The sequence below is a fragment of the Chiloscyllium plagiosum genome, unplaced genomic scaffold, assembly GCF_037043375.1.
Source record: "Chiloscyllium plagiosum isolate Xiang-an unplaced genomic scaffold, Cpla_swu_hap1 HiC_scaffold_18, whole genome shotgun sequence".
Classification (NCBI taxonomy): Eukaryota; Metazoa; Chordata; class Chondrichthyes; order Orectolobiformes; family Hemiscylliidae; genus Chiloscyllium; species Chiloscyllium plagiosum.
Window position 1 is genome coordinate 28,431,924 of NW_028270156.1, and position 25,455 is coordinate 28,457,378.

The following is a 25,455-nucleotide window of genomic DNA, read 5'->3' on the forward strand; positions in this document are numbered from 1 at the left end:
TTGGAATCTTGCTCTGGTGTAGGCAAAAATAACAGGCATTCAGAGCCAGCATTCAAAAAAGTGTTTGCCTCCCTGCATATCCACATATTGGACCTTTAGCAACTATGAGCTAAATACCAGTGTCGCGATTTTCCCTGCCGTTCAGAACACAGAAGACCGACATGAACCAATTTCAAGGTGAATATTTATTGATTTGTAACGTATTAAAGAATTGCTTCTGTCATGTACTTTCACGTCATATTTTTGTTCTTCTGTTTTCAGTAAGACTTTACTGATTGCTGCAGATTTAAAATTTGAGCTGAGCAGAACATGATGGGATTTGAAATATAGAAATTGAAAGTGACGTGAGTCAGAATTAATTTCATTGCAGGGAGTTTGTCACTCCTATTAGGAAAGGTTGAAATTAACTTGGCAGGGGTGTAAAAAAAGAGATAATACTAGAGAAGGATGCATAGTGAAAGAAAAAGAACCAGAGTTGCAATTAGTCAGATATTTAGGTGTGTTCAACAGTAAGAGGTAAAGTAATAAAGTCTACATTAGGGCCATTGTGCTTGTATGTGAATGCATGGTGAGTAGTAAATAAGACTGATGAGATTGCTGGTGCAGGTAGCAAAATGGAATTATGATATTGCAGAAATAATGGAGATGTAGCTCAAGAAACTATTAAATACAACTGGATTCACGGTGTTCAGGAAAGGAAGGAAGTGGGGAAATGTGGCAGCGTTGATCGAGGAAAACATTGCAGTAGTGGACAGAAAGTATGAACCACAGGGATCAAGGGCAGAATCCAGTTGGTGAGAGCTAAGGAATAAAATATTTGCAATTACGTGTCTTGATATAGTCCATTGGGCTCCACTCCATGGGAAAGATGTAGAGAAACACATAGTGGTGTAAGAATTATACTGCAGTTACAATGAGGAAAATTTAGTTATCTGAATAAAGAGTGACATGGTAGTCATGTAAAGGCAGAGAAATCCAAACGTTCCCAGAGTATGATCTGGAGTATGTTTCCAGTCCAATGAAAAAGGAGGCATTACTTGACCAAGATCCCAGTTGTGGGAGCTGAATACTATACTAATCACAAAGTCCTGTTTGTTCAAGGCAGTCCAGGCTCAGACAGCACTGCAGCCTCTGTGCCAATTAGAGAAAGATAATCCCAAAACCTGAAAAAAGACAGAATTTGATCATTTAATTCTCCAATCAAAATTTTGTCTTGCTCATTCTCCTCCAATCACAGACTGTTTCTCAATCACATTTGCTGTGGACTGGCTTACTATGGCACCTGTCAACAAACAGCAAGCATGCGAGAACCAGCCCGTGATTAGAGGATCAACTGTGAAAGTAAGTGGTTGATACCATTTTGAAGTTTACTATATATATGTAGGCTTTGTAACATATACTATAGTTAGCACCAGATTCAAAGAAGTGAAGCTATTTACATAATAGGAACAACCATGTTGTGTGCAATTATCTGACCAAGCCATGGTATTTCAAGTTTATGACATAGAATCCTATGTTTCTGATGCAGAAACCTATGCTTCTAATTATTATTTATTGATTCCATATAAGATGGTTTGACCCAACTATGACAACTGTTTCTAACTCTGGGCATGGGAAGAATGTGAAGGGCTTATAGAGACTTTGGAAGAAGTATACTAGTAAGGCTTCAGATATGAGAGATTTGAGATTCTGTGGTATTTCTTTTTACAGCTAGGACAGCTGAGGGACTTTGATAGAGATGCACAAAACTCTGAAAACTTTAGGTAGACAAAACTTAAACTATTTCCAAAAATGATCAATAATTAGATGATTATATAATTTTCATATATTCCTAGTTATGTCATGTTAAACAGTAGACCAAATCCAATCTGGTCAATTATTGCCCTTGTGCTTTATTTTTGATCATCAGTAAAGAGAAGGAAAATGTGTCATCAATGGTGCTACCAAGTCACATTTGCTTAGCAATAATTTGCTCACTGATACACAGTTTGGCTTACACCAGAGCAACTCAGCTCCTGACCTCATTACAGCCTTGGTTCAAACATGGATAAAAAGGCTGAACTCCAGCAGTGAGATCAGAGTGATGAGCAAGCAGCCCTAACAAAACTGGAGTCAGTTGGAATCGAGGGAAATGTCTCTACTGATTAATGTCATACCTAGCACAAAGTAAGATGGCTCTAGTTATTGGATGTCAGTCAGCTCTGGATATCTCTGCAATATAGTGTCCTAGGCCCAAATGTCTTCCTCAATGATCTTCTGTCCATTAAAGGCAGGACATTTACTTATGATTGCACAACATACAATGCCATTCGCACCTTCTTAGATACTGAGGCAGTCAACATCCAAATCCTACAAGACTTGGAAAATCCAGGTTGTAGATTGATAAGTGGAAAGCAATGTTCATGCCACACAAGTGCCAAGAAATTATAATCTCCAATAAGATAGAATCTAACCAATGGTCCTTAACATTCAATGGCATTACCATCACTGAAAACCCCGTTACTAACATCCTTTGGGTTACCATTGACCAGAAACTAAAACAGACTAGCCATTAAAATGCTGTGGTTGCAAGAGCAGATCAGAGGCTAGGAATCTTGCAGTGAGTAACTCACCTTCTGACTTCACAAAGCCTATCCATCATATACAAGGTACAAGTCAGGAATGTGATTCAACACTCCCCAGTTGCCTGGATGAGTGCAGCTCCAACACACTCCAGAAGCTTGGCACCATACAGGACGAAGCAGCCGGCTTGACTGGCGCTACATCCAGAAACAATCCATCCACTATTGATGCTCAGCAGCAGCAAGTGTACCATCTAAAATTTCACTGCAGAAATTCGCTGAGGCTTTTTAGACAGAATCTTTCAAATCCAAGATCACTTCCAGAAGGACAGGATCAGCAGGTAGATGGGGACACTTGGAACTACAAGTTCCCCTCTCTGCAACTCCCCATCCTGATTGCCCATTGCTATTTGCACTTGAGAAATTAGTGATGAGCTTACGTGTCAAAGCATTGCAGTCCATTTCATGCAGGTAGATTTGCAATGATGTTTGGGATGGAGTTCCAGGATTCTGTTGCAGTGAGATTGAAAGAACAACAATATATTTCCAAATCAGGATGGTATGCCAACTGTCTGTATTCCTTCAGGAATTACTTGGCAAAGACATAGAAAGCTGAATGACATCCTTTATACTGCAGAATTCTATTCCATAGGACCAAAGGCACATTTTGAAGGCACTTAAATTTGTTAAAAGGAGTAGTGGGATAAGGGAGTGTTAAACAAGCATGTCTTGGCTCTCTCCCTGGCGCTGACTTGACCTGATCTTGGAATTGGGGTCATCCAAGTGGATCAAGGGTCAGTAGGGAAGCATTTAAGGGATAGTGATCACTATATCATATGGTTTAGATTAGCTGTAGAAAATGTCAAGGAATAATCAATAGTAAGAAGAATTAACTGGTGCAAAGCCAACTTCTGTGGAGAAAGAATGAATGTGACCTCAATAAATTCGAATCAAAGGTTGGCAAGCAAAACTTAAACTGATAAATAGGTTATCTTTGAAGAAGGAATTGTTTGGACATGGTCAATGTATATTTCCAAGAAGATGAAAGGTAGGGTAAAGATACCTTGAATTTCCTGAAGAGAGACAGTTACAATGATGAACAAGAAAGTGTGCATTTGTTCAATGTCAAGTAGATAAAACAGCTAAAATTCTGACTGAATATAGAAAATTCACAGCTGAACTGAAAAAGTAGATAGGAGAAACATAGAGCAGGTATGAAAGGAAACTAGCAGCTCCAGGCCACATCTGGAGTATTGTGTACAGTTTTGGTCTCCTTATTTGAGAAGGATGTACGAGCACTGGAGGGGGTGCAGAGGAGGTTTACTAGGTTGATTTCGGAATGGAGAGGGTTGGCTTATGAGGAATGATTAAGTAGACTGGGACTATACTCATTGGAATTTAAACTTCTGAGGAGGTTTGCTGTGAATTTTCCTGAATGATTGCATCTGTAAAGACCTGTTTGTGTCTAGTGACTTGCCTATGCTTGTAAGAATATCGGGCAACTGAGCATTCAATTTTGCATTCAAGAGCTAACACTTATTGGCTGAAGGGGTTTTATTCCCAAAGTGAATTTCAGATTTTTCTTTTGTTTGTTTGACTTTATCTGATGTGGTGTGTGTATGTTGGATTATTTTGTTGGTTAAACGTTTACAATTTCACATTCCAAACTCTTTGTTAACTGGTTTTGCATATTTCCATGTTGAATACATTTTTTATTATTATAAGCCGAATGTCGAGAAAGAATACTATTGACTATTTTGCGAAATGGGCAGAACAATTAAATTTTGTTGTGACCTGTGGAGGAGTGGGACAGAGAGACATACGCTCTCCTCCTATATCAGTGTAATATGACTGATTTGGGCCCATAAAGGGGATTTATACATTGAGCAGAGGGCATGGCTGTGGTATAAAATTACTACTTTGCCAGGGAAGAAGTTGATGCACACATCATGGTGAAAGAGGAGGTAGCTCTGATAAAAGGTTTAAAATTGATAAGGATGTTATATTACATAGACACTTTGTACTTAAAGTTAATAAGTCATTATGACTGGTTGAGCTGCATCGAAGTGCTAAGGGATAGAAAATATGGATGGACAGGCCACATTTTTCCAATTTCCTGCAGGTTCAAGGGCGGTTTACACTGACAGTTCACATTGAAGCCGATCCTGAAGTAATTTTCGATTGCCAACATGTTAGAAATAAAGGTCTGATGAGGAACTTGAGAACAGCTCATAGACTTTTGGACAAAGAATGGACAGTTATTTATCAAGTAGTAGTGCCATCCAAACAGCACAAGAAGACATTTCAAGTAGCAATAAATAGATATTTTACAAGGCCAACACATATGCAAGGACATTGTGCGGTTCTATAAAATGTGTCATACATGTAGAAACCTTCAATATGTAAACAAATCAACATGTATGATACCCATACCAGTTTTTGAAGAACTATTCATTCAAGTGTTTGAAGATGGTGTAGGACTATCACCAAAAATGAAAACAGGGACATCAATTTATTCTTACTACCATAGATAGGGAAATTCAATTTCTAGGGATATTTCTTTAAGGAGCGGATAGGTGGAGATGGAGCCGAGAGAGAGGGAGAGATATATGAAAGGGGTAGGTAAACAAGGAGATTATGGATAGCAGGCCTGGCCAGAAGAAACGCTGAATAAATGAAAATAAGAGCTAAGAGTAGGAAAGAATGGGCGACCGTGCTAAAAGCAACCCATGTCCGAACTGGACCAGGTGTGGGGTGGGTAAAAAACAAGGAAGGATGGAATCAGGCTCTAAAGTTATTGAACTTGATGTTGAGTACTGCAGGCTGCAGGGTCCCCGAGTGGAAAATGAGTTGCTGTCATTCCAGCTTGCACTGAGGCTCACTGGAACACTGCAGCAGGCCTGCTGGAAAACCATTTGACTCACCTGGCCAAAGCCTCTAGAGTTCACTAGTAGGTGTTAGTGCTTAAACTGGATGGATCCATCAGACTGAAGGTAAATGCAGCCATGACGACAGATTCATCCCCAAATCCAAGATTAGAAGACCATATTCATTGGGTTGGTAGTGGCTCGTTCCTTTCTAAGATTGAACTATTGAAGGGGCACAGGCAAGTGCCACTAACATAAAGGGGTAAATAAATATTAACCTTGTACCAAATGGGTTATAACAATGCTGAGTGATTTCATTTGGGTTAAATAATGCTCTAGCTCCATTCCAGACATTTGAGTCAAGTTGTAGGTGAGGTTTATAACTGTGTGATGTATTTATACGAGATTGTGGGATAGAGAAACCCATGGGAAGATCATGTCAGACAGGTCTAAGGCCTGTTCTAGTAATTACAGTTGACTGGCTTAGTAACAAATTTAGCCAGAAGTGAATTTGCGAAAGCAAGAGTAACTTACCTAGTATCTAAAGTGAAAGCTCTAATAGAATTCCCATGCCTAAAACTAAATGAGAAATCACAGAGTTTTAAGAATGTATAGGTTTTGCCTAAAGTTTGCATATAATCTGCACACAAGAGCTGTACCTTTCATGAATCTTATAAAAGAAACAAGCAACAGTGGTAGATCAGAGCAGAATAAGTGCTCCCTCAAATTTTCATCCCAGCTCTGTGGAACTGCGAGGCCCTTGAGCAATCTCTGCGATGATGTCCTTGGCTACTTTTTCAGAGAGGTCGTAAATGCAGCAATTCCAAAAAGTCTGGCTTAGATGGTCTTTAGGGCCAATTTGATTATAGCTAACAGCTACTGCCTTGGACAAAAGGCTTTGAAATAAAAAAAAAGAACTTATACAAAGAAAGGCTGGTTCTCCCTGCTCAGCTTTTCTTTGGTTTGGTTCGGCTTTAGCAGGCTGGCTATTTATTGAAAGCAGTCAGTTCAGTTTGAGGTGCTGATCCCAGAAACAACGACATGGAGGAGGGTGTTCTATGCTGCCATCTCTCTCTGTCTCTCTCTATCTCCTTCAAGACCCTGTATTTGAATTTACCTTTTGTGCAAAGGGGTGTTTATGGGGATTGTTGCAGGTATTTGGAGCAGCATCATTAAGTTGGGATAATCTGTTGGGTTTTTGGATAGGTTAAGTTATTCAATACTCTGTTCTCTTTTGTTTGTGTTTCATTCACTAATCTTGTAAATAAATTCTGGTTTGTTTAAAACTAAATGGTTTGGCCAGCTGCATCTCTCCTGGAATATCCACATTACACCTGCTTAAAACAACTAGCAAAGTTAGGGTCTGGGCTACATTCTTGAAATGTTTTGAGCGCGTCTGGTGGCCCATAACATCACAAACCTTAAGGTAACATTGAGCAGAATGCAAGGCAGCCTTTGAGAGACTGAAGGCAGTCCTATTAAATGAATGCATATTGGCTGTAATAAGGTCAGCCAGGCAGATATCATAGAAAATGAATGCCTTGATTGAGGCTGTTAATCTGGTCCAATCAGAGACCCATAGCTGTTGGAAACAAACAGGAGCATGAGGTAATGTGGGGGCAAAAAGAGACAAGCAGGACTGTCAGAGGTTTTGTTCACTCTGAGACCTGGCTCTGAGGGAGCTGGATCAGTGTCAAGGCCTAAAAAAAAGAACAGGAGCATTAGTATCAAGGACTCTGCACTTATAAATGTGGACTGACTTGATGACGCGATATCACTCTCTGTGGAGTTATTTCAGGCTGTCTGTAATTTCTCCAGATCTTTCAAAATGGCAATTGACACTAGTGACTTGGAGCAATGTTGAGAGGATCTGTGCTTGTAGACCTCTAGTTCCAGAAGCCACTGCTGTGCATTGACCTTAGAGGTCTATGTAGTGGCAGGAAAAATTAGATAGATTGTAGCTTGGAGAATAGGTAAAGTCTTGTTACCAGATGATGAGTCAGCAATAGAAAAGTCAGTGGGATACTTCTATAAAAAACTGAAGCAGTATCAGAAGATGTCTTAATGGTAGAAAAAGAGATTTTGGGATTATTATTATTTTTGCAACACTTTGAAGTCCATGTCTAAAACAGTAACAAGCAAACAGACATTTACACTAATCGTAATCCATTGGCCTTCATTGAAAAGTTTAACACACAAAATGCAACTCTACTCAGGTGGAGTCTTTTGTTTCAATCATCTAATGTCAAAATGATCCACACTGCTAGAAAAGATATTGCAATTGCATGGACCTGAGTGTAAAATTTTGGAATAAGTTAAAGGTCTAATAAATGATACAATTTAATAATGTTGTGTAAGAGGGGATGCAAAGATGAATGGATGTAAGTCTTGTGTTTGATTGTTTGTGTGTTGTATATTTAGTGACAAAACATACTTTTGAAATGACTTTTTTTCCTTCAAAGATTGGAGGCATTTAAAGACTATATCTTTCTATTTTTCTATAGACAGTTGACTGAAATGGAAAAAAAGACTGTTTTAAAACTAAAGAATTTTGGAAGGAATTGGTGCACTGACAGTGAAGTTTAGTAGCTGATGAACTAGAAATGGAGAATGTTTACAAAATGAGATTCAGCTGGAACAAGTAGCTGTGGAGTGATGATTACTGGTCAATGGCAAAGGGCTTCTCCTTCACAATGATTCTGTGATTGGCTCCCAATTAGCTTGTGAATATGAAAGAGATAGACAGAAGCCTTGAGATTTCTAGAAAGGAAGGTTCGGTCTTTGACACTGCAGTATGAAAACACTTAAAGCCCGAAGAAAGCTGACTTATTTTCTCTCACCAGTTACTGTAAACCAACAAAGTCAAGGAATTCATTAAAGTACCTGGAGAAGAGTGAGATTGCCTAACAGTAAGTCCTGACAAGCCAAAAAATGACATCTCAACAGAGACTACTGAATTGCCTTGCAATTGCCCCCATCCATAATGTCATCTTTTTTTCCGTCCATGTCTGACTTTATACATTTAAAAACGTTTTATCGGGGTTAAAGTTCATAGTTATTTACCTTTAGCTGGAATCCACTTACTTGTATTATGCTTGTTGTGTACAGAAACCTAGTCCATGCTTTCTGTCAACGTTTGCATAAAAAGGCAGGTAAATTATGGATAAAAACATAAAGTGTGAGAGAAACTCAGCAGGTCTGGCGGCCTCTGTGGTGAGAGACACAGACTTTATGTTCAGTCTGTGGAAACATAGAAAATAGGCATAAGAGTAATCCGTTCGGCCGTTTGAGTCTGCTCCTCCACTCAGTTTGATCACGGCTAATATTCTAACTCTGTACCCTGTTCCTGCTTCCTTTCTGAACCTTTTGCTTCCTTTAACTCCTCCTTGAAAACATTCAATGTTTTGAGCTCAACCGCTTCCTGTGGCAGAGAATTTCACAGGCTCACCACTGTCTGGATGAAGAATTTTGTCCTTATCTCAACCCGTGACCCTGGCTCTGGACTTGCTATTCGGCCGGAGCAACCAGAATCCAGTTTTCTTTCGATGAGTTGAAAAATGTATTTTCATGCTGTGGAGAGTGAAGAGAAAGAGTGAGGAGAACAGATTGGGAAGGTGCCCAGAGCAAAACACTGAGGCAGTGGTAATTGCAAAGGAGAGATGGATACGTAAAATAGATGTTAATGTGAGCTGTAAAAATTTTTTTGTTTTGCTGAGATCAAAATTAACAAAGCATACACAAAACACGGCCAGAGAAGGATGAGAATCTACAAATAATGTAATACAGAGGTCACACTCTGAAGCTGTGGAATTCAATATTGAGTCCGAGTGCTTTAAAGTGGCGAACCCCTCCCCTCAGTCTTACCACGCCCCTTTAGTCTGACCCGCCCCCCACACAGCATGACCCCGCCTCCTCTGTCGTTTCCGACCCCACAGTCTGACTCCGACCCCTCATTCTGACGCCGCGCTTCAGTCCGTCCCCGCCCCTCTCCCTGACCAAGCCTGTCACTCTAGTCCCGCCTCCTCGCGCATAAAAACCGTCACCTTGGCCCCGCCCTTTCCGTTGACCCCACCCCCTCACACTGATCCCGCCCCCTCCGACGGATGACGTTTCACCGGTAGCCCCGCCCCCTGACCCTGCTCCGCTCCACCTGACCCGCACGCGGTACCCAGACACGCCTCCTCAATCTGACCCCGCCCCCTCCACTTGAACACGCCCCCAACAGCCTGACCCCGCCCTGCCACCTTTCCCCGCCCCCTGACCCCGCCTACCCCGGCTTCTGCGCGCAGGCGCAGTGTATCTCGCTCAGACAGATTGAGCTGCGCCCGGACATGTTGTTGTTGATGTTGGGTTCGGGCTGCGATCGCCAGCGGCGGCCGATAGGCACCGCGATCCTTTGAGTCTCTCTCTCCCCGACGGTCGGCCATGTGTCCATGGAGCCGGTGGTGCGGCTGAGGCAGGGTTAGGGGAGAAGCCGGACGCCCTAACCACCGCCCCCCCCCTCACCCACCCTCAACACCGGCCGAGGCGGACAGGATGGCAGCAGCGGCCTGAGCCGAGTATGCAGCGGACACGGCTCAGCTCCGGCTCCACCGCGCGGCCACTGCATCGGAATCGGGATCCGGATCGGCTCCGGCACCGCCGCACCGCTACCCCCTGCTTCCTCCCCGTCAAGGTAAGAGCCGCTCCCGGAGGACGGGCACCTGTGCTGCGGGCTGTCCTCAAAAACCTCCGACCTCTTCACTTCAAAACTTTAGCTCAGGCTCATCGGCAACGTGAGGCTTCACATTTCTCAGGGCATGATCCCCACTACATTTCACCTGATCCCCGATCCTCATTACACTCTACCTGATCACCGATCCCCACTGATCCCCGATCCCCTTACACTCTACCTGATCCCCACTACACTGCACCTGATCCCCGATTCCCTATTAACCCCCGATCCCCACTACACTGTACCTGATCCCCGATCCCCACTACACTGTACCTGATCCCCGATTCCCTATTAACCCCCGATCCCCATTACACTGCACCTGATCCCCTATCCCCACTGATCCCCGATCCCCTTACACTCTACCTGATCCCCACTACACTGTACCTGATCCCCGATCCCCACTACACTGTACCTGATCCCCGATCCCCACTACACTGTACCTGATCCCCGATCCCCACTACACTATACCTGATCCCCAATCCCCACTACACTGTACCTGATCCCCAATCCCCACTACACTGCACTTGACCCGCGATCCCCACTACACTGCACCTGATCCTCGATCCCCACTACACTGTACCTGATCCCCGATCCCCACTACACTGCACCTGATCCCCGATCCCCACTACACTGCACTTGACCCGCGATCCCCACTACACTGCACCTGATCCCCGATCCCCACTACACTGTACCTGATCCCCGATCCCCACTACACTGTACCTGATCCCCGATCCCCACTACACTGCACCTGATCCCCGATCCCCACTACACTGTACCTGATCCCCGATCCCCACTACACTGCACCTGATCCCCGATCCCCACTACACTGCACCTGATCCCCGATCCCCACTACACTGTACCTGATCCCCGATCCCCACTACACTGTACCTGATCCCCGATCCCCACTACACTGCACCTGATCCCCGATCCCCACTACACTGTACCTGATCCCCGATCCCCACTGCACTGTACCTGATCCCCGATCCTAACACTACACTGTACCAGATCCCCGATCCCCACTACACTGTACCTGATCCCCGATCCCCACTATACTGTACCTGATGCCCGATCCTAACACTACACTGTACCAGATCCCCTATCCCCACTACACTGCACCTGATCCCCGATCCCCACTACACTGTACCTGATCCCTGATCCTAACACTACACTGTACCAGATCCCCTATCCCCACTACACTGTACCTGATCCCCACTACAGTGCACCTGATCCCCGATTCCCATTACACTGCACCTGATCCCCAATCCCCAATACACTGCACCTGATCCCCAATCCCCACTACACTGCACCTGATCCCCAATCCCCACTACACTGCACCTGATCCCCAATCCCCACTACACTGCACCTGATCCCCAATCCCCAATACACTGCACCTGATCCCCAATCCCCAATACACTGCACCTGATCCCCAATCCCCACTACACTGTACCTGATCCCCGATCCCCACTACACTGTACCTGATCCCTGATCCTAACACTACACTGTACCAGATCCCCTATCCCCACTACACTGTACCTGATCCCCACTACAGTGCACCTGATCCCCGATTCCCATTACACTGCACCTGATCCCCAATCCCCAATACACTGCACCTGATCCCCAATCCCCACTACACTGCACCTGATCCCCAATCCCCACTACACTGCACCTGATCCCCAATCCCCACTACACTGCACCTGATCCCCAATCCCCAATACACTGCACCTGATCCCCAATCCCCAATACACTGCACCTGATCCCCAATCCCCACTACACTGTACCTGATCCCCACTACACTGCACCTGATCCGCGAACCCCGCTACACTGCACCTGATCGCCGATCCCCACTACAGTGTACCTGATCCTGATCCCCATTATACTGTACCTGATCCACGATGCCGACTACACTGCACTTGATCCCTGATTCCCCACTACACTGTACCTGATCCCCGATCCCCACTACACTGCACCTGATCCCAGATCCTAACACTACAGTGTACCTGATCCCCGATTCCCATTACACTGCACCTGATCCCTGATCCCCACTACACTGCACCTGATCCCGATCCCCACTACACTGTACTGATCCCCGATCCCCACTACAGTGTACCTGATCCCCGATCCCCACTACTGTGTATCTGATCACCGATCCCCACGACACTGCACCTGATCCCCGATCCCCACTATACTGCACCTGATCCCCAAGACCAGCATTACACTGCACCTGATCCCCGATCCCTACTACACTGCACCTGATCCCCAAGACCAGCATTACACTGTACCTGATCCCCGATCCCCACTACACTGCACCTGATCCCCGATCCCCACTACACTGTACCTGATCCCCGATCCCCACTACACTGCACCTGATCCCCGATCCTAACACTACGCTGTACCTGATCCCCGATCCCCACTACAGTGTACCTGATCCCCAATCCCCATTACACTGCACCTGATCCCCGATCCTAACACTACACTGTACCTGATCCCCGATCCCCACTACACTGCACCTGATCCCAGATCCTAACACTACAGTGTACCTGATCCCCGATCCCCATTACACTGCACCTGATCCCTGATCCCCACTACACTGCACCTTATCCCCGGTCCCCACTACACTGTACCTGATCCCCACTACACTGCACCTGATCCCCGATCCCCACTACACTGTACCTGATCCTGATCCCCACTACACTGCACCTGATCCCCACTACACTGCACCTGATCTCCGATCCCCACTACACTGCACCTGTTCCCCGATCCCCACTACACTGTCCCTAATCCCCGATCCCCATTTCACTGCACCTAATCCCCGATCCCCACTACACTGCATCTGATCCCCACTACACTGCACCTGATCTCCGATCCCCACTACACTGCACCTGTTCCCCGATCCCCACTACACTGTCCCTAATCCCCGATCCCCATTTCACTGCACCTAATCCCCGATCCCCACTACACTGCATCTGATCCCCACTACACTGCACCTGATCTCCGATCCCCACTACACTGCACCTGTTCCCCGATCCCCACTACACTGTCCCTAATCCCCGATCCCCATTTCACTGCACCTAATCCCCGATCCCCACTACACTGCATCTGATCCCCACTACACTGCACCTGATCTCCGATCCCCCCTACACTGCACCTGTTCCCCGGTCCACACTACACTGCCCCTAATCCCTGATCCCCATTTCACTGCACCTAATCCCCGGTCCCCACTACACTGTCCCTAATCCCCGATCCCCATTTCACTGCACCTAATCCCCGATCCCCACTACACTGCACCTGCTCCCCGATCCCCACTACACTGCACCTGATCCCCACTACACTGCACCTGATCCTCGAACCCACTACCCTGCACCTGATCCCCGATCCCCACTACACTGCACCTGATCCCCGATCCCCACTACCCTGCACCTGATCCCCAATCCCCACTACACTGCACCTGATCCCCGATCCCCACTACACTGTACCTGATCCCCACTACACTGCACCTGCTCCCCGATCCCCATTACACTGCACCTGATCCCCGATCCCCACTACACTGCACTTGACCCGCGATCCCCACTACAGTGCACCTGATCCACGATCCCCAGTACACTGTAGCTGATCCCCGATCCCAACTACACTGCACCTGATCCCCGATCCCCACTACACTGCACCTAATCCCCGATTCCCAGTACAGTGCACCTGATCCCCGATCCCCAGTACACTGCACCTGATCCCCGATCCCCACTACACTGCACCTAATCCCCGATTCCCAGTACAGTGCACCTAATCCCCGATTCCCAGTACAGTGCACCTGATCCCCGATCCCCAGTACACTGCACCTGATCCCCGATCCCCACTACACTGCACCTAATCCCCGATCCCCACTACACTGCACCTAATCCCCGATTCCCAGTACAGTGCACCTGATCCCCGATCCCCAGTACACTGCACCTGATCCCCGATCCCCACTACACTGCACCTAATCCCCGATCCCCACTACACTGCACCTAATCCCCGATTCCCAGTACAGTGCACCTGATCCCCGATCCCCAGTACACTGCACCTGATCCCCGATCCCCACTACATAGCACCTGAACCCCGATCCCCACTACACTGTACCTGATCCCCGATCCTCACTACACTGCACCTGATCCCCGATCCCCACTACACTGTACCTGATCGCCGATCCCCACCGCACTGCACCTGATCCCCGAGACCAACATTTTACTGTACCTGATCCCCGATCCCCACTACACTGTACCTGACCCCGATTGCCCACTACAGGTTCCTGATCCCTGATCCCCACGACACTGCACCTGGTCCCCAACCCCATTATACTGTCCCTGATCCCCTATCCCCACTACAGTGCACCTGATCCCGATCCCCATTACACTGTACTTGATCCCCGATCCGCACTGCACTGCACCTGATCTCCGATCCCCATTGCACTGCACCTAATCCCCGATCCCCACTACAGTGCAACTGATCCCCGATCCCCACTACACTGCACCTGATCCCTGATCCGCACTACACTATACCTGATCCCCAATCCCCATTACACTGTACCTGATCCCTGATCCCCACTCCACTGTACCTGATCCCCGATCCCCATTACTCTGTACCTGATCCCTGATCCCGACTACACTGTACCTGATCCCCACTACACTGCACCTGATCCCCACTACACTGTACCTGATCCCCACTACACTGCACCTGATCCCCACTACGCTGCACCTGATCCCCACTACACTGCACCTGATCCCGATCCCCACTACACTGCACCTGATCCCGATCCGCACTACACTGTACCTGATCCCCGATCCCCATTACACTGTACCTGATCCCTGATCCCCACTACACTGTACCTGATCCCCGATCCCCATTACTCTGTACCTGATCCCTGATCCCCACTACACTGTACCTGATCCCCACTACACTGCACCTGATCCCCACTACACTGCACCTGATCCCCGGTCCGCACTACACTGTACCTGATCCCCGACCCCATTACGCTGTACCTAATCCCCTATCCCCACTACACTGCACCTGATCCCCGATCCACACTACAGTGTACCTGATTCCCGATCCCCACTACACTGCACCTGATCCCCGACCCCCACTACACTGTACCTGACCCCGATCCCCGTTACACTGTACTTGATCCCCGATCCGCACTGCACTGGACCTGATCACCGAGACCAACATTACACTGTACCTGATCCCCGATCCCCACTCCACAATACCTGATCCCCGAACCCCACTACACTGTACCTGATCCCCGATCCCCACTACACTGTACCTGACCCCTGATTGCCCACTACAGTGTACCTGATCCCCGATCCCCACTATACTGCACCTGATCCCCGATCCCCACTACAATGCACCTTATCCCCGATCCCCACTACAGTGTACCTGATCACCGATCCCCACTACACTGTACCTGATCCCCGATCCCCACTACAGTGTACCTGATCCCCGATCCCCACTATACTGCACCTGATCCCCGATCCCCACTACAATGCACCTTATCCCCGATCCCCACTACAGTGTACCTGATCACCGATCCCCACTACACTGTACCTGATCCCCGATCCCCACTATAGTGTACCTGATCACCGATCCCCACTGCACCTGATCCCCGGCTACCTCTACACTGTACCTAATCTCCAGTCCCCATTACACTGTGCTTGATCCCTGATCCCCACTATACTTCGCCCAACTCCCGATCCCCACTACAGTGCAGCTGATCGCTTATTCCCTCTACACTTCACCTGATCCTCAATCCCCATGACACTATATCTGATCCCTGATCTGCACTAGCGTACCTGATCCCCACTACACTTCACCTGATCCCTGATCCCCACTACACTGTATCTGATTCCCGATCCCCGTCACTACACTGTAGCTGATCCCTTATTCCCTCTACACTTCACCTGATCTTCAATCCCCACTACAATCTATCTGATCTCTGATCTGCACCAGTGTAACTGATCCCTAATCCCCATTACACTTCACCTGATCCTTAGTACATTGTATCGGATCCCGAATTCTCACTACACTGTACCTGATTCCCTCTGCACTATACCTGATTCCCTCTGCACTGTACCTGATCCCTAATTCCTTCTACACTTCACCTGATCCCCACTACAGTGTACCTGATCCCCAATCCCCACACACTGTACCTGTTTCGAGATTCCCACTGCACTGTACCTGATCCCCGATTCCCTCTACACTTCACCGGATTCCCAATCCCCACTACACTGTACCTGATCCCCGATTCCCTCTACACTGTACCTGATCCCCATTCTCCACTTGTGTACCTGAACATCGATCCCCTCTACACTTCACCTGATCCCTGATTCCCAGTAAACTTACCTGATTCCCCCATCCTCACTACACTGTACCTGATCTCTGATATCCATCTACATTTCACCCAATCCCCACTACGCTGTACATGTTTCCCGATTCCCTCTACACTGTACCTTTTCCCCAGTCACCACTACACTGTACCTGGTCCCCGATCCTTGGTACACTGTATCTGATCCCCGATCCCCACTTGTGGGGCAGCACAGTGGCTCAGTGGTTAAGCACTGCTGCCTGATAGCACCAGGGCCCCAGGTTTGATTCCATCCTAGGGTGACTGTCTGTGTAGAGTTTGCACATTCTCCCTGGGTGCTCCAGTTTCCTCCCACAGTCCAAAGATGTGCAGGTCAGGTGAATTTGTCATGCTAAATTACCCAAAGTGTTAGGTGCATTTGTCAGAGGGAAATGGGTCTGGGTGGGTTACTCTTCGGAGGGTCGGTATGGACTTGTTGGGTCGAAGGGCCTGTTTCTACACTGTAGGGAATCTAATCTAATCTATATTGTACCTGATCCCCGGCTACCTCTACACTGTACCTAATCTCCAGTCCCCATTACACTGTGCTTGATCCCTGATCCCCACTATACTTCGCCCAATTCCCGATCCCCACTACAGTGCAGCCGATCGCTTATTCCCTCTACACTTCACCTGATCCTCAATCCCCATGACACTATATCTGATCCCCAATCTGCACTAGTGTATCCGATCCCCACTACACTTCACCTGATCCCTGATCCCCACTACACTGTATCTCATTCCCGATCTCCACCACAGTGTACCTGATCCCTCATCCCCACTGCACTGTAGTTATTCCCTCTACACTTCACCTGATCTTCAAGCCCCACTACACTCTATCTGATCTCTGATCTGCACCAGTGTAACTGATCCCTAATCCCCATTACACTTCACCTGATCCTTAGTACATTGTATCGGATCCTGGATTCTCACTACATACTACCTGATCACCCCAATCCTCACTAAACTGTATCTGATCCCCCCAATCCTCACTACACACTACTTGATCACCCTAATCCTCACTAAACTGTATCTGATCCCCCCAATCCTCACTAAACTGTATCTGATCTCCCCAATCCTCACTAAACTGTATCTGATCCCCCCAATCCTCACTAAACTGTATCTGATCCCCCCAATCCTCACTAAACTGAATCTGATCTCCCCAATCCTCACTAAACTGTATCTGATCCCCCCAATCCTCACTAAACTGAATCTGATCTCCCCAATCCTCACTAAACTGTATCTGATCCCCCCAATCCTCACTAAACTGTATCTGATCCCCCCAATCCTCACTAAACTGTATCTGATCCCCCAATCCTCACTAAACTGAATCTGATCTCCCCAATCCTCACTAAACTGTATCTGATCTCCCCAATCCTCACTAAACTGTATCTGATCCCCTCAATTCTCACTAAACTGTATCTGATCCCCTCAATTCTCAATAAACTGTACCTTATCCCCTCAATCCTCATTAAACGGTATCTGATACCCGCAATCCTCACTAAACTGTATCTGATCCCCCCTAATCATTTCTAAACTGTACCTGAATCTCCCCAGTCCTCATTAATTTGTACCTGATCCCCCCCAATCCTCATTAAACTGTACCTGATCCCTCCAATCCTCACTAAACCGTGCATGATTGCCCGTCAAACCTCACTAAACTGTACCTGATTCCCCCGTAATCTCCATTAAACCGTGCCTGATTCCCCCTCAAACCTCTCTAAACTGAGCCGGTTCCCCCCCAGTCCCCACTAAACTATGTCTGATCTGTCATCCCTGCGAAAGTCTCTCTGATCCCTGTGAAACGTAACCTGATGCCCACTACTCTGTAGCTAATACCCACTTCATTGTATCTGATGCCAGCTACACTACCTGACCCCACAAAACAGTTCTCACCCCAAACTGACACTAAACTATACCTGCTTCTTGATCTCCAATAAATTGTATCTGATCCCCAATCCTCACTAAACTGTAACTGCCCCTGATCTTTGCTAAACTTACCTGCCCCCTGATCCTCACTCACCTTTTTCTACCATCTGATCCCCAACTGTATTCGCCCCCAGTTGGCCAGCTAAACTGTGTCTGCCCTCTGCTTGTTAGCTAACTTTACCAGATCCCCAATAACCTGCACCTGCCCTTCAATCCTCACTAAACTGTACTGGCCTGGATCCAATCTCTACTTGATCCCCACTTTTAGCTAAACTGTACGTGACCACACCAAACCATATGAGATTAGATTCCCTACAGTATAGAAACAGGCCCTTCGGCTCAACAAGTCCACACTGACCCTCCAAAGAGTAACCAGACCCATTCCCCAACCCTATATTTACCCCTGACTAATGCACCTGACACTACGGGCAATTTAGCATGACCAATTCACCTGACCTGCACATCTTTGAATTGTGGGAGGAAACCGGAGCACCCGGAGGAAACCCACGCAGACACGGAGAGAATGTGCAAACTCCACACAGACAGTAGCCCGAGGCTGGAATCGAGCCCGGATCTCTGGTGCTGTGAGGCAGCAGTGCTAACCACTAAGCCACTGCGCCACCATACTTTTTTTTTGAGCATATATTTAGAAATTACAGTCCCTACGGTATGGAAACAGGCCCTTGGGCCCAACAAACGTAACCTGCTGCCACTACTCAGTAGCTAATACCCACTTCATTGTATTTGATGCCAACTACACTGTACCTCTCCCCACAAAACAGTTCTCACCCCATATCTGTCCTCCAATTCCCACTAAATACTTGCTCCACCTGATTCCCACGAAACTGTATCTGCCCGTGATCCCCACTAAACTTTACTTCCCTCTGATCCCCGTTAAAATGTATCTGCCCCTGTGGCCCAGCTAAACCATATCTGCCTCTGCATCTTGACTAATCTCAACAGATCCTCATTAAACTGCATCTGCCCTTCAATCCGCCCTGAAGTTATCTTGCCCCACCTGATCCCCACTCACCTGTACCTGACCCCACCCGATCGCACTAAACTGTATCTGCCCCCTGCTCCTCAGCTAAACTGTACCTGATCCCCACTAAATGATATCTGCCCTCCAATCCCCATTATACTGTACCTTTACTCCAATTTCCAGCCAAATAGTATCTGATTCCAATCTCTTTTTCAATCTTACCTTCCACTAATTCTTGCTAAACTATACCTGCCCTGATATCTACCAAACTAAAATTAACTCCCCTTTGAATTGGAAGTGGTCCCTGCTGTCTGGCTACAATATACCTGTCCCTGATCCTCACTAAAATGTTTGTTTTCCCCACTCCTGCTAAACAGCACTAATCCTCTGACCTTCCTTAAACTGTTCCCAGCCTCTGACACCCATTTATATTGTACCCATTCTCCCTAATTGCACTTAAATTGCACCCAAACTGACCCCTTCTTAAACTGAAGCTGCCCCTGCTTAATTTATACCTGTGTTTCCTGTTTAAACTGTACTTGCTCCCTAACCTCTGATAAACTATATCTGTCCCTACTGCCCTTAAACTGTATCTGCTCCTGAAGCCAGCTTCAACTACACGAGTCCTTCATCTGCACTTAAACTGTACCTGTTATATGACCCCTGCTTAAACTTGATGTACCTCAACTGCCCTTAAATTGTGCCTGCACTCAGATTACTGGATTAACTATATTTACCTCTGATTGTTCTTTAACTGTAGCTGCCCTTACACCCTGGCCATTGCTTAAACTGTACCTCCTCCCAACCATCCTTAAGCCCTCCCCATCCCTTGCTTTAAGTGCAGTTGTTCCCGAACCTGCTTGAAATGTTGACCTTCAGCTGCCCCTTCCATCAATGGGTCCTGCATAAACATTTACTCTTCCTATCCATAATTGTGAATGATAACCACCCTGAACCTTGTGTCCCTAATAAATATTATCTTCTCAAGTTCTCTGTTCACAGTATATTTTTCACATTCCCACAGTAAACAACACTATCTTTGAGACTTCTACCTTGTACCCATGATGCATATTATACTCTTTGGGATGCCAGTAAACTTCACCATAGAACCTCTCTGTCAACTCCCTCTGCTCAGTCGAGACTAATATATTTTTCAAGACTAGCTGTAATTCTGAAGACTTCCTAAGGCCCCTGTAAAATTTAACATTAGTCCTCTGCAAAAGGCCCTCCACAAGACTTGGTTAAATCTTACTTACCTCGCAGAGATCCCTACCTCCTGTCCCAAACACCAACCACATAAGTTTAACTTCCTAGTGGGACACAGTGCTGTAATTACAGAAAACATTAGTAAGAATGTACAACAGAAATGACATTGCTTGTGGAACAATGGACAAGAGACAGACTTATAGAAATGCCATAACCTTACTGAGCATCTCGTGCCGAAGAGACCCTCTTTGTTCAGCTGTGCTAATTACTTTGCTGCTTAGTATTCTATCTGGGCTTGGAAGCACAGTTTTAAACATATTCAGTACAGAAAATTTTAAGATCTAAAAATACCTCAGTTTTAAATAGTGCCGGGTGTCTCTGTGCCAAACCATAAGCAGTCTCTTTATCCGGCCAATGTGATTCCTCCTGCCTCTTTACTGGAAGCTTGTAATTCCCAAAAGAGATTGGGATCAGAGTCCAAACCTGATGAATGTTGAATGTGATGCCCGCTGGCTTTAAAATGATTGCGTATTGGGCCACGGCACTGTGTGGTTTCTGCTAACTCCAGTCCTTTAGATGCGGTTTCCAATCACATTGTGAAGCTGGTTGAACAAACTTTTCAATGGCAGGGAGGGAAGGTGGTTGCGTCGTGGAGAACTTTTCATTTACTTTTGCTCGTGCCTCTGTATTCCAAAAACAGCTTCTTGAGTGTAAACAAGCCTCTCATTTTTACCCATGTAGGAACATTCCAGAAAGAAACACAAAATCTAAAGTTAGATCAGCTGGCAGGTAGGTTTACAAACTGGTGTTGTGCCAGTTCACTAGTGACCACGTCCTTGGATCTTACCAAAGCTTCGATATCAGTAAACAGGTGGAGAAAGTGTCCCATGTTGTATGGGACAGAGACGAGTATTTTTCCAAACTTTTGATGGGCTAAATTTCTACATTTGACTGCGCTAGCTTCCATTTTTTTTTGCCTCTGGGTGTCATCAAAAGGAACAGAATTGTGACTCCAGTGCAGGGACTAATTCCAGGAAACAGTCTTTAAAGACCGGGAACAAGCAGGAACAGAGAGCGACTTGGAAACACAAGCTGTGATGATCAGAGCTCTTATGGGCTGACTTTATTCGAGCTCTGACAGTTCATTCCCTACCACCCCACCACCACCACCATCAAACAGCTGACTGCACTTTGCTATGGCAACAAATTCAGATCGCAAGAGAAAGGAAGTCCACGTATTATTTCTGTGAGTTCTGAGCCAGTTGCTTGTTGGGGGTGTGCAAATTTGGGTTGGGAGGGTGTTGGTTATTGTGGGTGGGGAGTGGTTAGCCTCTCTCAGTGCTGACCTGACAGCTGTGCTTGCTGAAGGCTATCATTCTCTCAATCATATCTGGATGACAGTTTCCAGGGAGCCTTCTGTGAATGAGGCTCTGCATTATTGGCGTGCAGCATTAGGGGACTAGAGAGTCTTACAGGACACAACTCCCCCTTTCCTAGTCTGTAGCTGTGATGGGAGCAGAATATCAAATTGTAAGTTGGTGAACCTTGCTTGTGGTTCTTTTTAAGTAATCTTTACAATATGAATGTTATAAGAACTTTTGGTGATGAGCTGCAAGCTGTGTTATATTTTGGGAGGCTTATGTGAAACTAAAAGACTAAACATTAATGGCAGGAACTGGCAGTCTGCATCGTGTATCACACTACATGCATATGCAGATAGTGTTGTAAAGTAGTTCTGTCTAACAGCTTTAGAGGGACAGCTGCCTTTGGTGTTTGCACGTGGCATATTGCTGATGTCACCTATAACATTAGGTGAAAGCAGGCAATGTGCTTTGTGGGAGAATTGGAAACTTGATTTAGCCCAAGGTAGCCAAATCACGAATTTCTTCTCAATGCAGAGGGATTGGAAATGAATACAGTTCGGGTTATGGAGGGGAACTGTTTCATTGATCCGCTTGAGTTGTGCTGAATCTGCTGTGTCACAGTCATGGCTCAAAAAACTATCCAGTGAAAATGTGAGTACAAAGGAGCAACTTTCAGTCATTGGAATTGGAGCTTTAACCCTAGGGTAGCAAGTGACAAGCAAACCTGTGGCCGAATGTCTACCCTATTACAGTATTTCAGTTTACTAGTTGTGTAGTATTGCAGCTGTAAATCATTTCATATGTTTCATCAGACTACACTCTTAAACCTTAACTTTTCAGGGCCCATGTAGCAATGTGATCTTATTTTGCCCTGGGAAGCTAGATAAGGGCAAGAGGGGGAACGGAATAGAAGGATATGTTGAGAGCATATGGTGAAGTAAGGGGCTCGGAGGTCCATGGACATAATCACCATACAGCTGTTTGGGCTGAATAGCCAGTTTCCATGCTTTGAAATTATATGACGGTTGGAGTTAGTGTAGATCACAATTTCTTGTTGAGGAGGGAGTTCTAGGAGTGGAGAGACATTATCAGAGCTTTCGCAACTTCAGAGAACTGCTAGGCTTGAACAAAAGGCGGCATGGTGGTGTTGATATAAGCAGGTGTAAACCGCTTCTCATGTGGGGAAAGATAATCTCTTGGGTATGTGTCCGACACAGCTGATCTTCTGTCACATAACCTGTGCATAAGAAATGTGATGTCAATTTTTGGTGGTAGTATGTTTAAGTCAAAGTGCTGCATGCATGAGCTGAATATTTTTCCTACAAACTGAAACAGTCACAGTCTTTGATGACTTTCTTTTGTTTTGATGCCATAGCCTCTTTGGGACTCAGAGGGTTCAGCGTTGTGGGCTGCAGTTATTGTGTGCATCTGTTCCAGTGGTTCAGATGAGATTCAGAACGAGGTAGTGTTTGTCTAAATTACAGGAATTCTTCAGTTGGAAATGGATGTCAAATCTAAATTTTGCAGCTAGCACTCTCCTAACTTTAGGGCATACTAAATCGGAACAGGAGTAGACCATAGAGCTTATTGCACCTGCTCCACCATTCAATTGCAATTACGGCTGATCTTTGACTTCAGCTCCACTTTCTTGCCCAGTCCCCACATTTCTTCCATGAGAAAGAAAATCACACAAGTTAATTCAAAACGGATAGTTTTACATCATATTACCTTCATGCGCACAGGGGAAGGGAAATTATTGTGGATTTGGGTCTTTTCTTCAGCAGAGAAGTATAAACCTTGCCTACACCGTTATTTGTAAAATGTGGGTGTTGCTTGCAAGGGCAGCCTGTTTTGCTTGTCCCTAGTTGCTCTGACAACTGAATGACTTCATAGGCCACAACAGACTACAGCTAAGTACCGACAATGTTTGTGCAGTACTAGAGATGCATAAATGTCCTGATAGGGTTAAGACAGCAGAATTTCTGCATTACAAAACATTAGTGAACTATATGGGGTTTAATGACAATCCAACAGCTTTATGGACATAATTTTTAATTTCCATATTTTTAAAATTGTAGTTGTCAAATTGCCATAATGTGATTTGAACTCAGATTCAGTGGCTAACCGATTCAGGGCCCTAGATTACCAGTCAGATATCATAACTCACAATATCACTCATGAGCTATTCTCATTCTGAGTGAATATCTAATTGGAATCAGTAGCATCACTTTTCAAGTTTCGTATTACATGGATGATGGTTTGATGGTTTTATTTTTGTCAGTCTTTAATGGTCCAAGAAAGCCTCTTTCAATCTTTCCATGATGAGACACAGAGCAGGTCAGATTTGTCCTGCACACCAGTACATCAGAAGCAACAGTACAAGTACTTTGTCTCTCTCTGTTTCAGAGAGTATGTCAGAGTGTGTCAGAGTAACCTGAATCTTTTCCTTATCCACCATGTATGAGGACAATCTCTAAATCTTTGGTTATCCTGAAGATGTTGATGTTTTTGCAGGTGAGCTACTTTAAGGGCAAAATGTTGACTTCCTCCTCACCACCCATTGAACCACTCTTTGATCAGTTGTCATGTAATGGAGGGAAGCAAAGGGACTAGTCCATGAGATCAGTGTATGAACTTGGGTCCAAAAGCTTTAATAATCTAATGACTAATGGTGGGAAGAATGTTTTTTAAAAACTTCTTTACCTCAGATCCACATTCTTATCTCAGTATTAGAAGTTTTAGAACTAGTTTGATGGCGACAAGTTTTATCCATCTGTGTCTTTCAACAGTAGCTAACCCAGAATCCTCAGTCTTCACAGGGTGAATGATTACATAATGACTAACAGGCAAATAACTGGAGCATGTGCATGCGTACATGATGCATTTGAGTTGAACATACCTTTGCTGGAGGAGTATCTGATGGTGGAAGTAGAAGAAGACACACATTACTTTTGCTACCTTGTGTTTGGTTTAACAAACATATAATTTCTGAATGAATTATGGTGATCATTGCCAATCTAATAAGTGAATACAAGATTAAACACAAGAAGTTGTAAACTTGCTCACACAGAGTTGCGAGGCAATATTAGTTGTTTAGGCTGAAACTATGGCAATATTCAATATTAGATGAGAGAGGTGAATGAAGGAAAGGGTACAAAAGGACTTTGCAAGGTAGGTAAGTGATAGAAAATGACTGCTGACATGGAATCATTGGACCAGAAGGGCTGGTGTAACTTTTGTATTTTTCTATTTATGGATCATTTAAAGTTTAGTTGGACAAAATGACCTGACTGTGTGGGAATGGGTGTTTCTGTATGTGCCTCTGTGTGTCTGCATGTTGCTGCATTTGTGTTTGTGTGATAGAGTTTGTTTGTGTACGATTCAATGTCTGTGCATGCATGTATCTGTTCGACTGTGTTTGATTATTGAGTTGTTTTTGCACAAGCTGCCAGTTTTCCTATGTGA

General features: G+C 45.8%; 1 protein-coding gene and 1 long non-coding RNA gene across 6 annotated transcripts in view; one reads left to right on the top strand and one right to left on the bottom strand.

The window, feature by feature from the left end:
* The window catches only part of LOC122557710 (uncharacterized), a 75,977-nt gene extending 54,632 nt beyond the window's left edge, over nt 1–21,345 (bottom strand). The window contains exons 1-3 of one of the 2 annotated variants that reach the window (XR_015760130.1): nt 20,978–21,332; nt 20,677–20,746; nt 8,877–8,998 (exon numbers count right to left, since the gene is read on the bottom strand). This is a non-coding gene — a long non-coding RNA (uncharacterized LOC122557710). Of the gene's footprint in view, nt 1–8,876; nt 8,999–20,676; nt 20,747–20,977 lie in introns of both variants that reach the window. The other variant, XR_015760129.1, reaches the window with a different exon arrangement.
* The window catches only part of LOC122557708 (homeodomain-interacting protein kinase 3-like), a 261,054-nt gene continuing 245,338 nt past the window's right edge, over nt 9,740–25,455 (top strand). For 2 of the 4 annotated variants that reach the window (XM_043705593.2, XM_043705598.2), the window contains exon 1: nt 9,740–10,103. The gene's annotated coding sequence lies outside the window, so the exon portion shown is untranslated. Of the gene's footprint in view, nt 10,104–21,367; nt 21,416–21,499; nt 21,873–25,455 lie in introns of those variants that run through there. The other 2 variants (XM_043705595.2, XM_043705596.2) reach the window with 2 other exon arrangements.